At 35.4% G+C, this 10277-nt stretch overlaps 1 pseudogene; it reads left to right on the top strand.

The window, feature by feature from the left end:
* The first annotated feature begins 1198 nt into the window (after positions 1 to 1198).
* Positions 1199 to 6004, top strand: LOC148768479 (uncharacterized; annotated as a pseudogene).
* The last annotated feature ends 4273 nt before the right edge of the window (positions 6005 to 10277 follow it).

The following is a 10277-nucleotide window of genomic DNA, read 5'->3' as shown; positions in this document are numbered from 1 at the left end:
TTTAGTTTATTTCGTTATTTCCTTATAATAGATAAGTTAGGATTTATTTTCCTTTTTAGATTAGGTGTCTTTGACACTTATTAATTGGTTGTTTTAGGTCGTTATTATATGGACGTTTTTAAGTATTATTTTGAGAGATTAAAATTCTCCTTCGTTGTTCTTCACCAACTCTTCGGGATATTTTGCGAGTGGATTCTTGTGAATTCTTCTTAGCAATATAGTATTGGTTTCTGATTCATTATAATCACGGGGTCAATACTTCCACCTTGATAATATTGGTTTCTAGCTCTCTATAGCTACGGGGTCAATATTCCGAATTCCGCCAATCGAATCCTTTATTTTTTGGACGTTCTGTTCTTGCTTCCGCATAAGATTATTGGGTCCCATAACAAGTTCTACGGGGTTCGTACCAGTTGGTAACCAGAGCCAATTTCCAAGAAAAGGTTTCACCTATCCTTTTTTTTTTTTTTCGTGTCTTTGTTTTGTTTTCGTTCTACCATTATTCGTGTCTTCTCTATCTCCTATTTTCTTGAATTGTGTTGTCTAGAGTCTTCGTCCAAAAAAAAAAAAAAGAAGAATCGAATTTTGCTTTTCTTTAAAGTTACTTCCTGCCCACGTTAGGTTTTGTTAGTTACGTTAAAAAAAAAACAAAAATCCGAAAAATCTTAAAAAAAACCGGATTCAGCAAAAAAAAAAAAAAAAAAAAAAAAAAAAAAAAAGAAGCAAAATTCGAAATCCAACAAAGGAAAATTCCTTGTAAGGAGTTTTAATAGATTTGGGCAACACAAATAGAGGTTTAATAGACTTGGGCAACTCCTTGAATATCTTGTTCCTTGTCTACCTTTCTCCTAATTGAATTCCACATTGTTTCTTTGTTTCCTATTCCTTTTGTTTCCGTTTACCATTAAATTCGAAATTCCTTTTATTTGCCTCCACATAATTTCAGAATTGATAAAATACTATTTAGCTTTGAATAAAAAACGAAAATCCACTTAATATTTTCTCGATTAGTTTCTTTAGAACTTCGAAGGGACTTTACGAGTGGAAAAAGGCAAGAGAGTGTGAGATCAAAAGAGGGTAAAAGCCTAATTGTGTGAAACACGAGTGTATTGAGTGAACATCATATTGAGTGATACACGTGAGGGAGTTGTGAAGAAAATCTTTTTTTTCTTTAACAATATTTTGCAGTTCGAACATCATGTCAAGGAATGGGAGTGGTGATGAAAGGGACGAAACCACGGAGCAGCACTTCCAACGTCTGCATATAACCCTTCAAAGGATGCAAAATCAAATCGATGAGTTGAGTAGGGTAAGACCTGCACCGGCGCCACAACTGCGGCCACCTATTTGTCAACCTGTTGTACGCCAACGTGACGAATTGGATTTCGATGAACAATTCTTCGATGAAGAATCTGAGGCAGAGTCTAATACTTCTAGACGATGGCATAGAGGACGAGGAAACAGAGGTGGCGGATTTGACATACCAAGGCGAGGTAATGTGGGACGAGAAAGAGATGAAGTTGATCGAAACCTCAGCTCGATCAAATTGAGTATACCGTCTTTCCAAGGGACGAGTGGTCCCAAGGCATACATAGAATGGGAAAGAAAGGTTGAGCTCGTTTTCGATTGCCACAATTATTTCGAGGAAAAGAAGGTGAAGCTTGCAGCTGTAGCGTTCACCGATTATGCTATCATTTGGTGGGATCAATTGGTAGTGACTAGACACAGAACCGGCGAACCACCAATTGTCGATTGGGAGTCTATGAAGGCACTTATGAGACGGAGGTTCGTGCCCTCACATTATTATAGAGACTTACATCTGAAATTGCAAAGCTTGAAGCAAGGTACTAAATCAGTCGAGGAGTACCATAAGGAGATGGAGATTGCAATGATTCGAGCCAATATTGAGGAGGATCGAGAGGCCACGATGGCAAGATTTATTTGCGGGCTGAACCGGGAGATCGCTAATGTAGTGGAGTTGCAGCACTACGTTGAGATTGAGGAGGTCGTTCATATGGCCATGAAATTTGAGAGGCCGCTTAAGCGAGGAGGGAGAACTACAGCTCGGGCCGAGGCATCAAGCTGGAAACCGCGATGGAATCCTACTTCGAAACCCGAGGAGAAATCGACAAAGAAACCTTCTAATGAAAATCCAATCAACCGAGCACCACCTGAGAGAGGTAATAATTCGTCACAACCACAATGAACACGTGATATTAAATGCCATAGATGTCATGGAGCAGGTCATATCGCCATGGACTGCCCTAACCGGCGAGCTATGATTTTATTGGATAATGGCGAGCTGGAGTCCGAGGAGGAGGACGAGTCAACTTAAAAAAACACACCTATTGAAGGTGACGTGGTACAAGCTGTTGATGGACTCGCACTTGTTGTACTTCGAACTCTTCACGTTCAAGCTGAAGAAGATGGTGATGTAATACAGCGAGAGAACATCTTCTATACATGCTGCCATGTTCAAAACCGAGTATGTGGATTGATAATTGATGGAGGAACTTGCGTGAATGTAGCGATCAAGCTAATGGCAGACAAGCTAGGGCTGCAAGTCACCAAACATCCGAGACCTTACAAACTTCAGTGGCTGAATGAAAGTGGGGAGTTGAGAGTGACGAAACAAGTACTGATTTTCTTTAGTATTGGACAATACAAAGATGAGGTGATGTGCGATGTTGTGCCCATGCAAGCAAGTCATATCTTACTTGGGCGACCTTGGCAATTTGATCGACGAACAGTCCATGATGGTTACAAAAATCGCTACACTTTTACTAAGGATGGCAGGCGAATCACACTTGCACCTTTACCACCTCGTCAGGTGTTTGAAGAGCAAAACCAGATTAAGAAGTCCATTGCTGCAAGTTCAAAACGCAATGAGATTGAACGTGTTAGTAGTAGTGGAGAGGTAAAACAAGAGAGTTTAGCCGAAGTGAGAAAAAAAAAAGAAGATAGTGCAGACTTAATAAAGAGAGATGAGAGAAAAGTGAGTTTTTATGCAAAAGAAAGAGAGATTATGAGTGCATGTAAGGGTGAAAGAACAATGATGTTGTTAGTGTTTAGGGAGTCCTATTTTTCTAATGCTAACCTTAATTCTTCTTTGCCTAGTATTGTTATTTCTCTTTTGCAGGAGTTTGATGATGTCTTTTCGGACGAGATGCAACGGGGTTGCCACCAATTCGAGGGATCGAGCACCAAATTGATTTTATTCCAGGGTCCCAAATTCCAAATAGACCAGCTTACCGAAGTAGTCCCGAGGAGACGAAGGAGTTACAACGGCAAGTGGACGACCTGTTAGCTAAAGGACATGTTCGAGAAAGAATGAGTCCTTGTGCAGTGCCGGTTTTACTAGTACCAAAGAAGGATGGGAGTTGGAGAATGTGTGTTGATTGTCGAGCCATCCACAAAATTACGGTAAAGTATCGACACCCCATTCCTTGATTAGATGACATATTAGATGAACTACATGGTTCCATTATCTTCTCTAAAATTGATTTGAAAAGTGGTTGTCACCAAATTCGCATGAAATAGGGAGATGAGTGGAAAACTGCATTTAAAACTAAGCACGAATTGTATGAATGGTTAGTGATGCTTTGGTTTAACTAATGCCCCAAGTACGTTTATGCGACTTATGAATCATGTTCAGCGATCTTACATAGAAAAATTTGTTGTCGTTTACTTTGATGATATCTTAGTATATAGCAATAATTTGCATGATCATGTTGAGCATTTGAGGTGTGTCTTGGAGTCCTTACAGCGAGAACAATTATATGCTAATTTAAAGAAATGTGATTTCTGCCTAGATAGGATAGTTTTCCTTGGTTTTGTTGTGAGTTCTAGGGGCGTTGAAGTGGACGAGGAAAAGGTTAAAGCAATTCGTGAATGGCCATCACCCAAGAACGCATCCGAGGTGCGAAGCTTCCATGGCCTAGCGGGATTCTTTAGGAGATTTGTACCGAACTTCAGCACAATTGCAGCACCTTTGACCGAGGTGATCAAGAAAGAGGTTGGCTTCAAGTGGGGCTAGGCGAAGAGAATGCATTTCACACTTGAAAGATAAGCTAAGTTCCGCTCATTTATTACTTTTATCAGACTTTTCTAAAACTTTTGAAATCGAATGTGATGCTTCTGGAATTGGTATTGGTGCAGTGCTTATGCAAGACAAGTGACCTATCGCTTATTTCAGCGAGAAGATCAATGGCGCAGCCTTGAAATACTCGACCTATGACAAAGAGCTCTACCCATTGGTGCGAGCTTTGGAGACTTGGCAACATTACTTGTGGTCTAAGGAATATGTTATACACACAGATCAAGAATCACTAAAGAATCTTAAGGGCCAAGGCAAGCTGAACCGAAGACATGCTCGGTGGGTGGAGTTTATAGAGATGTTTCCTTTTGCGATACAGTACAAAAAAGGTAAAGATAATGTCGTAGTTGATGCACTATCTCGCAGGTATGTTCTCGTGTCGACCCTTAGTTCTAAATTCTTAGGTTTTGAGCATGTTAAGGAGCTGTACGTGAACGATCATGATTTTGCTACTATATTTGTTGCATGTCAAAAGGGAACTTTTGAAAAATTCTACAAGCATGATGATTATTTGTTTAGGAAAAACAAACTTTGCATGCCTAATTGTTCGCTTCGTGAATTACTTGTGCGAGAATCACATGGAGGTGGTTTAATGGGATATTTTGGTGTTTCTAAAACATTAGATATTTTAAAAGAACATTTCTTTTGGCCGCGTATGAAGCGAGATGTTGAGAGGATTTGTTCGAAGTGTCTAACATGTAGGCGAGCTAAATCTAGGGTTAAACCACATGGATTATATATGCCATTACCTGTTCCTACTCACCCTTGGACCGATGTATCAATGGATTTTGTTTTAGGGTTGCCGAGGTCTAGTAAAGGTCGAGATGCTATTTTTGTTGTGGTAGATCGTTTTTCTAAAATGGCACACTTGATTCCATGTCATAGAACTGATGATGCTACGCATGTAGTAAATTTATTCTTTAGCGAAGTAGTGCGATTGCATGGGGTAACTCGTACTATTGTTAGTGATAGGGATGTTAAATTCCTTAGTCATTTTTGGCGTGTTTTGTGGGGTAAGTTAGGTACGACTTTACTCTTTTCTACTACTTGTCATCCACAAACCGATGGTCAAACCGAGGTAGTTAATCGAACTTTAGGTATGTTATTGCGAGCTGTTCTTAAAGAAACCTAAAGTCATGGGAGGAATGTATTCCTTTTATTGAGTTCGCGTATAATAGATATGTGCATTCTTCTACAAAGTTTTCACCTTTTGAGATTGTTTATGGTTTTAATCCGCTAACTCATTTGGATTTGTTGCCTTTACCTGTTAATGAGATTTCTAGTCTAGATGGGAACCGTAAGGGTGAGTTAGTGAAGAAAATCCATGAAGAAGCACGCGAGCACATTGTGAAAAGGAATGACCAAGTTGCGAACCGATCTAATAAGGGGCGAAAGCACCTTACCTTTCAGCAAAGAGATTGGGTTTGGGTTCATTTTCGAAAGGAAAGGTTTCCCAATCAGCAGAGTTCAAAACTTAAGCCACGAGGATATGGAGCTTTCCAAGTGCTGGAGAAGATTAACGATAATGCCTATAAGATCGACCTTCCAAGTGAGTATCAAGTTAGTTCGACATTTAATGTTTCTGACCTATCTCCGTTTGATGTAGGTTCAGATTCGAGGACGAATCATTTTCAAGAGGGGGAGGATGATACGATCCATCCAATTACGCGAGGTAGTGCCGAGCTGGATGAAGGAGTTGATGACTTGGACGAGCTGCATGTGCCAAGAGGACCAATTACCCGAGCTCGGGCCAAGCGCATTGAAGCAGCCATGCTTAACTTAGTAGAACACGAGCTCCAAAAGGAAGAATTGACGAAGTCTAGTTCGATCCCAGCTGAGCTTAATTGGAGCGAATTATTCGGGCCAGATTGTGAAGCAAGCCGAGCTCAAGGACTTGAGCCCGTCTAGTCATCCAGCCGAAGAAGACGTGACTTGGAAAATATTATTATTATTAATTTTAGAATTTTATTATTGGACAATTTATTTCTTGTTATTTAGAGTCCGATTTGGACTAGATTTAGTTTATTTCGTTATTTCCTTATAATAGATAAGTTAGGATTTATTTTCCTTGTTAGATTAGGTTTCATTGACACTTATAAATAGGTTGTTTTAGGTCGTTATTATTTGGACATTTTTAAGTATTATTTTGAGAGATTAAAATTCTCATTCGTTGTTCTTCAACAACTCTCCGGGATATTTTGCGAGTGGATTCTTGTGAATTATTCTTAGCAATATAGTATTGGTTTCTGATTCATTATAATCACGGGGTCAATACTTCCACCTTGATAATATTGGTTTCTAGCTCTCTATAGCTACAGGGTCAATATTCCAAATTCCGCCAATCGAATCTTTTATTTTTTGGACGTTCCGTTCTAACTTCCGCATAAGATTATTGGGTCCCGTAACAAGTTCTACGGGGTTCGTATCAATTAGTATTAGTATTAGCAGTAGTATTAGTATTAGTATTAGTATTAGTATTAGTATTAGTATTAGTATTAGTATTAGTATTAGTATTAGTATTAGTATTAGTATTAGTATTAGTATTAGTATTAGTATTAGTATTAGTATTAGTATTAGTATTAGTATTAGTATTAGTGTTAATATTAGTATTAGTATTAGTATTAGTATTAGTATTTGTATTAGTATTAGTATTAGTATTAGTATTAGTATTAGTATTAGTATTACTATTAGTTTTAGTATTAGTATTTGTATTAGTATTAGTATTAGTATTAGTATTAGTATTAGTATTAGTATTAGTATTAGTATTAGTATTAGTATTAGTATTAGTATTAGTATTAGTATTAGTATTAGTATTAGTATTAGTATTAGTATTAGTATTAGTATTAGTATTAGTATTAGTATTAGTATTAGTATTAGTATTAGTATTAGTATTAGTATTAGTATAAGTATTAGTATTAGTATTAATATTAGTATTAGTATTAGTATTAGTATTAGTATTAGTATTAGTATTAGTATTAGTATTAGTATTAGTATTAGTATTAGTATTAGTATTAGTATTAGTATTAGTATTAGTATTAGTATTAGTATTAGTATTAGTATTAGTATTAGTAGTAGTATTAGTAGTAGTATTAGTATTAGTATTAGTATTAGTATTAGTATTAGTATTAGTATTAGTATTAGTATTAGTATTAGTATTAGTGTTACTATTAATGTTACTATTCGTGTTCGTATTCGTATTAGTATAATAATTAGGATTAGTTGTAGTATTAGTACTAGTATTAGTATTTATATTAGTATTACTAATAGTGTTAGTATTACTCTATTAGTATTAGTATTTGTATAATAATTAGGATTAGTTGTCGTATAAGTACTAGTATTAGTATTTATATTAGTATTACTAATAGTGTTAGTATTAATTTTAATATAAGTATTAGTATTAGTATTAATATTAGTATTAGTATTAGTATTAGTATAAGTAAAAGTATTAGTATAAGTATTAGGTATAAGTATTAGAATTAATATTAGTATTAGTATTAGTATTAGTATTAGTAGTTGTATTAGTATTAGTATTAGTATTAGTATTAGTATTAGTATTAGTATTAGTATTAGTATTAGTATTAGTATTAGTAGTTGTATTAGTAGTAGTATTAGTATTAGTATTAGTATTAGCATAAGTATTTGCATTTATGTTAGTATTAGTTTTAGTATTAGGGTTAGTATTAGGGTTAATATTAGTATTAGTATTAGTATTAGTATTAGTATTAGTATTAGTATTAATATTAGTATTAGTATTAGTATTAGTATTAGTATTAGTATTAGTATTAGTATTAGTATTAGTATTAGTATTAGTATTTGTATTTGTATTTGTATTTGTATTTGTATTAGTATTAGTATTAGTATTAGTATTAGTATTAGTATTAGTATTAGTATTATATTAGCATTAGCATTAGCATTAGTATTAGTTTTAGCATTAGCATTAGCATTAGTATTAGTATTAGTATTAGTATTAGTATTAGTATTAGTATTAGTTTTAGTATAATAATTAGGATTAGTTGTAGTATTAGTACTAGTATTAGTATTTAAATTAGTATTACTAATAGTGTTAGTATTACTGTATTAGTATTAGTATTTGTATAATAATTAGGATTACTTGTAGTATTAGTACTAGTATTAGTATTTATATTAGTATTATTAATAGTTTTAGTATTAGTTTTAATATAAGTATTAGTATTAGTATTAGTATTAGTATTAGTATTAGTATTAGTATTAGTATTAGTATTAGTGTATAAGTATAAATATTAGTATTAGTATAAGTATTAGGTATAAGTATTAGAATTAGTATTAGTATTAGTATTAATATTAGTATAAGTATTAGTATTAGTATTTGTATTAGTATTAGTATTAGTATTACTATTTGCATTTATGTTAGTACTAGTGTTACTATTAGTGTTTGTATTAGGGTTAGTATTCGGGTTAATATTAGTATTAGTATTAGCATTAGTATTAGTATTAGTATTAGTATTAGTATTGGTATTAGTGTTAGTATTAGTGTTAGTATTTATGTTAGCATTAGTGTTATTATTACTATGATTACCATTGTTATTATTAGTGTTAACTTTAGTGTTAGTCTAAGTGTTAGTATTAGTGTTAGTATCAAGTAATACCAATGTTAGTAATAGTGTAAGTATTAGTATCAGTACGAGTGTTAGTGTTTGTGTAAGTGTTAGTTATAGTGTTAATACTAGTATTAGTATTAGTATTAGTATAGGATACAAACATGGGACATTGGCTAAATGCCATGAAATCCGAGATGGACTCCATGTACTTCGACAAGGTATGGACCTTAGTAGATCCACCCAAGGGAATAGTTCTCATAGGTTGGAAATGGATCTATAAGAACAAATTGGAGTGGATGGAAATGTGTCGACCTACAAAGCTAGATTGGTAGCAAAAGGATACGCTCAAAGATAAAGTGTTGACTACGAGGAAACCTTTTCGCTTGTTGCAATGTTGAAGTCCGTTAGGATTTTGCTGGCCATAGCTGCGTGGTACGACTACGGGATATGGCGAATGGATGTGAAGACCACTTTTATTAGTGGAGACATCGAGGAAGAAATTTACATGGCACATCCGGAAGGCTTCATATCTTCTGTAAGCGAGGAAAAGGTTTGCAATCTCAAGCGATCCATGTATGGATTGAAACAAGCATCCTGTAGTTGGACCATATGGTTCGACTTAACTTTTAAATGGTTTGATTTTGAGAGGAACCCGGAGGAACCTTGTGTATCAAGAAGGTTAGTGGGAGGGCAGTGATATTTTTGGTGCTTTATGTCGACGATATTCTAATCATTGGGAATGTCGTAGGAATATTACAACAGACTAAAGCATGGTTTTTCTCACGTTTCTCAATGAAGGATTTGGGAGAATCTTCTTAAGTATTAGGAATATGCATCTATAGAGATAGGGCTAGAAAGATGTTAGGCTTATCCTAAACCCTGTACATAGACACTGTCATGAAACAGTTTAGCATGGAAGAATCCAAGAAGGGATTCTCGCTAATGTCCCTTGGGGTTCGTCTCTCGGAATCCATGTGTCCTCAGACACCTAGTGAAATTGAGGAGATGAAAATGACACCATATGCTTCTGCCACATGAAGCATAATGTATGTGCATGCTATGTACAAGAACCGATATTGCGTATGTTGTGACTGTCACAAGAAGATATCAGTCTGACCCCGGTCCATCTCATTGGAAGGTTGTGAAAGATATCATCAAGCACTTACGAAGGATAATGGATATATTTTTGGTCTATGGGGTGCCGAGTAGAAATTAGAAGGTTTCACCGAATCTAGTTGGCAATCGGATGTGGACGACTCAAAGTCGAACTTGGCATTATATTCACGCTTAATGGTGGTGCCGTGTGTTGGAAGAATTCCAAGAAAAACACGAAGGCCGATTTCACTACCGAAGCTAGGTATATTGCAGCATCGGAGGCTGCAAAAGAAGGGACACGGATAAGAATATTCATCCAAAAGCTGGGTGTTGTTCCTAACGCTAATGATCCAGTACCGTTGTACTGCGATAAAAACCGGAGTCGTGGCGCAAGCTAAGGAGCCGAGATCTCATCAGAAGTCCAAGCATATTCTGAGGAAGTATCATGTGATCTGATACATCATTGATAGAGGTGAAGTCAAGGTAGAACGTGTCACCTCGAAAGAGAA

Source organism: Erythranthe guttata, chromosome 8, assembly GCF_056151865.1.
Source record: "Erythranthe guttata isolate IM_541 chromosome 8, IM_541, whole genome shotgun sequence".
Taxonomy (NCBI): Eukaryota; Viridiplantae; Streptophyta; class Magnoliopsida; order Lamiales; family Phrymaceae; genus Erythranthe; species Erythranthe guttata.
The sequence above is the reverse complement of the archived record's forward strand: the minus strand, read 5'-3'. Positions and strand labels throughout refer to the sequence as shown.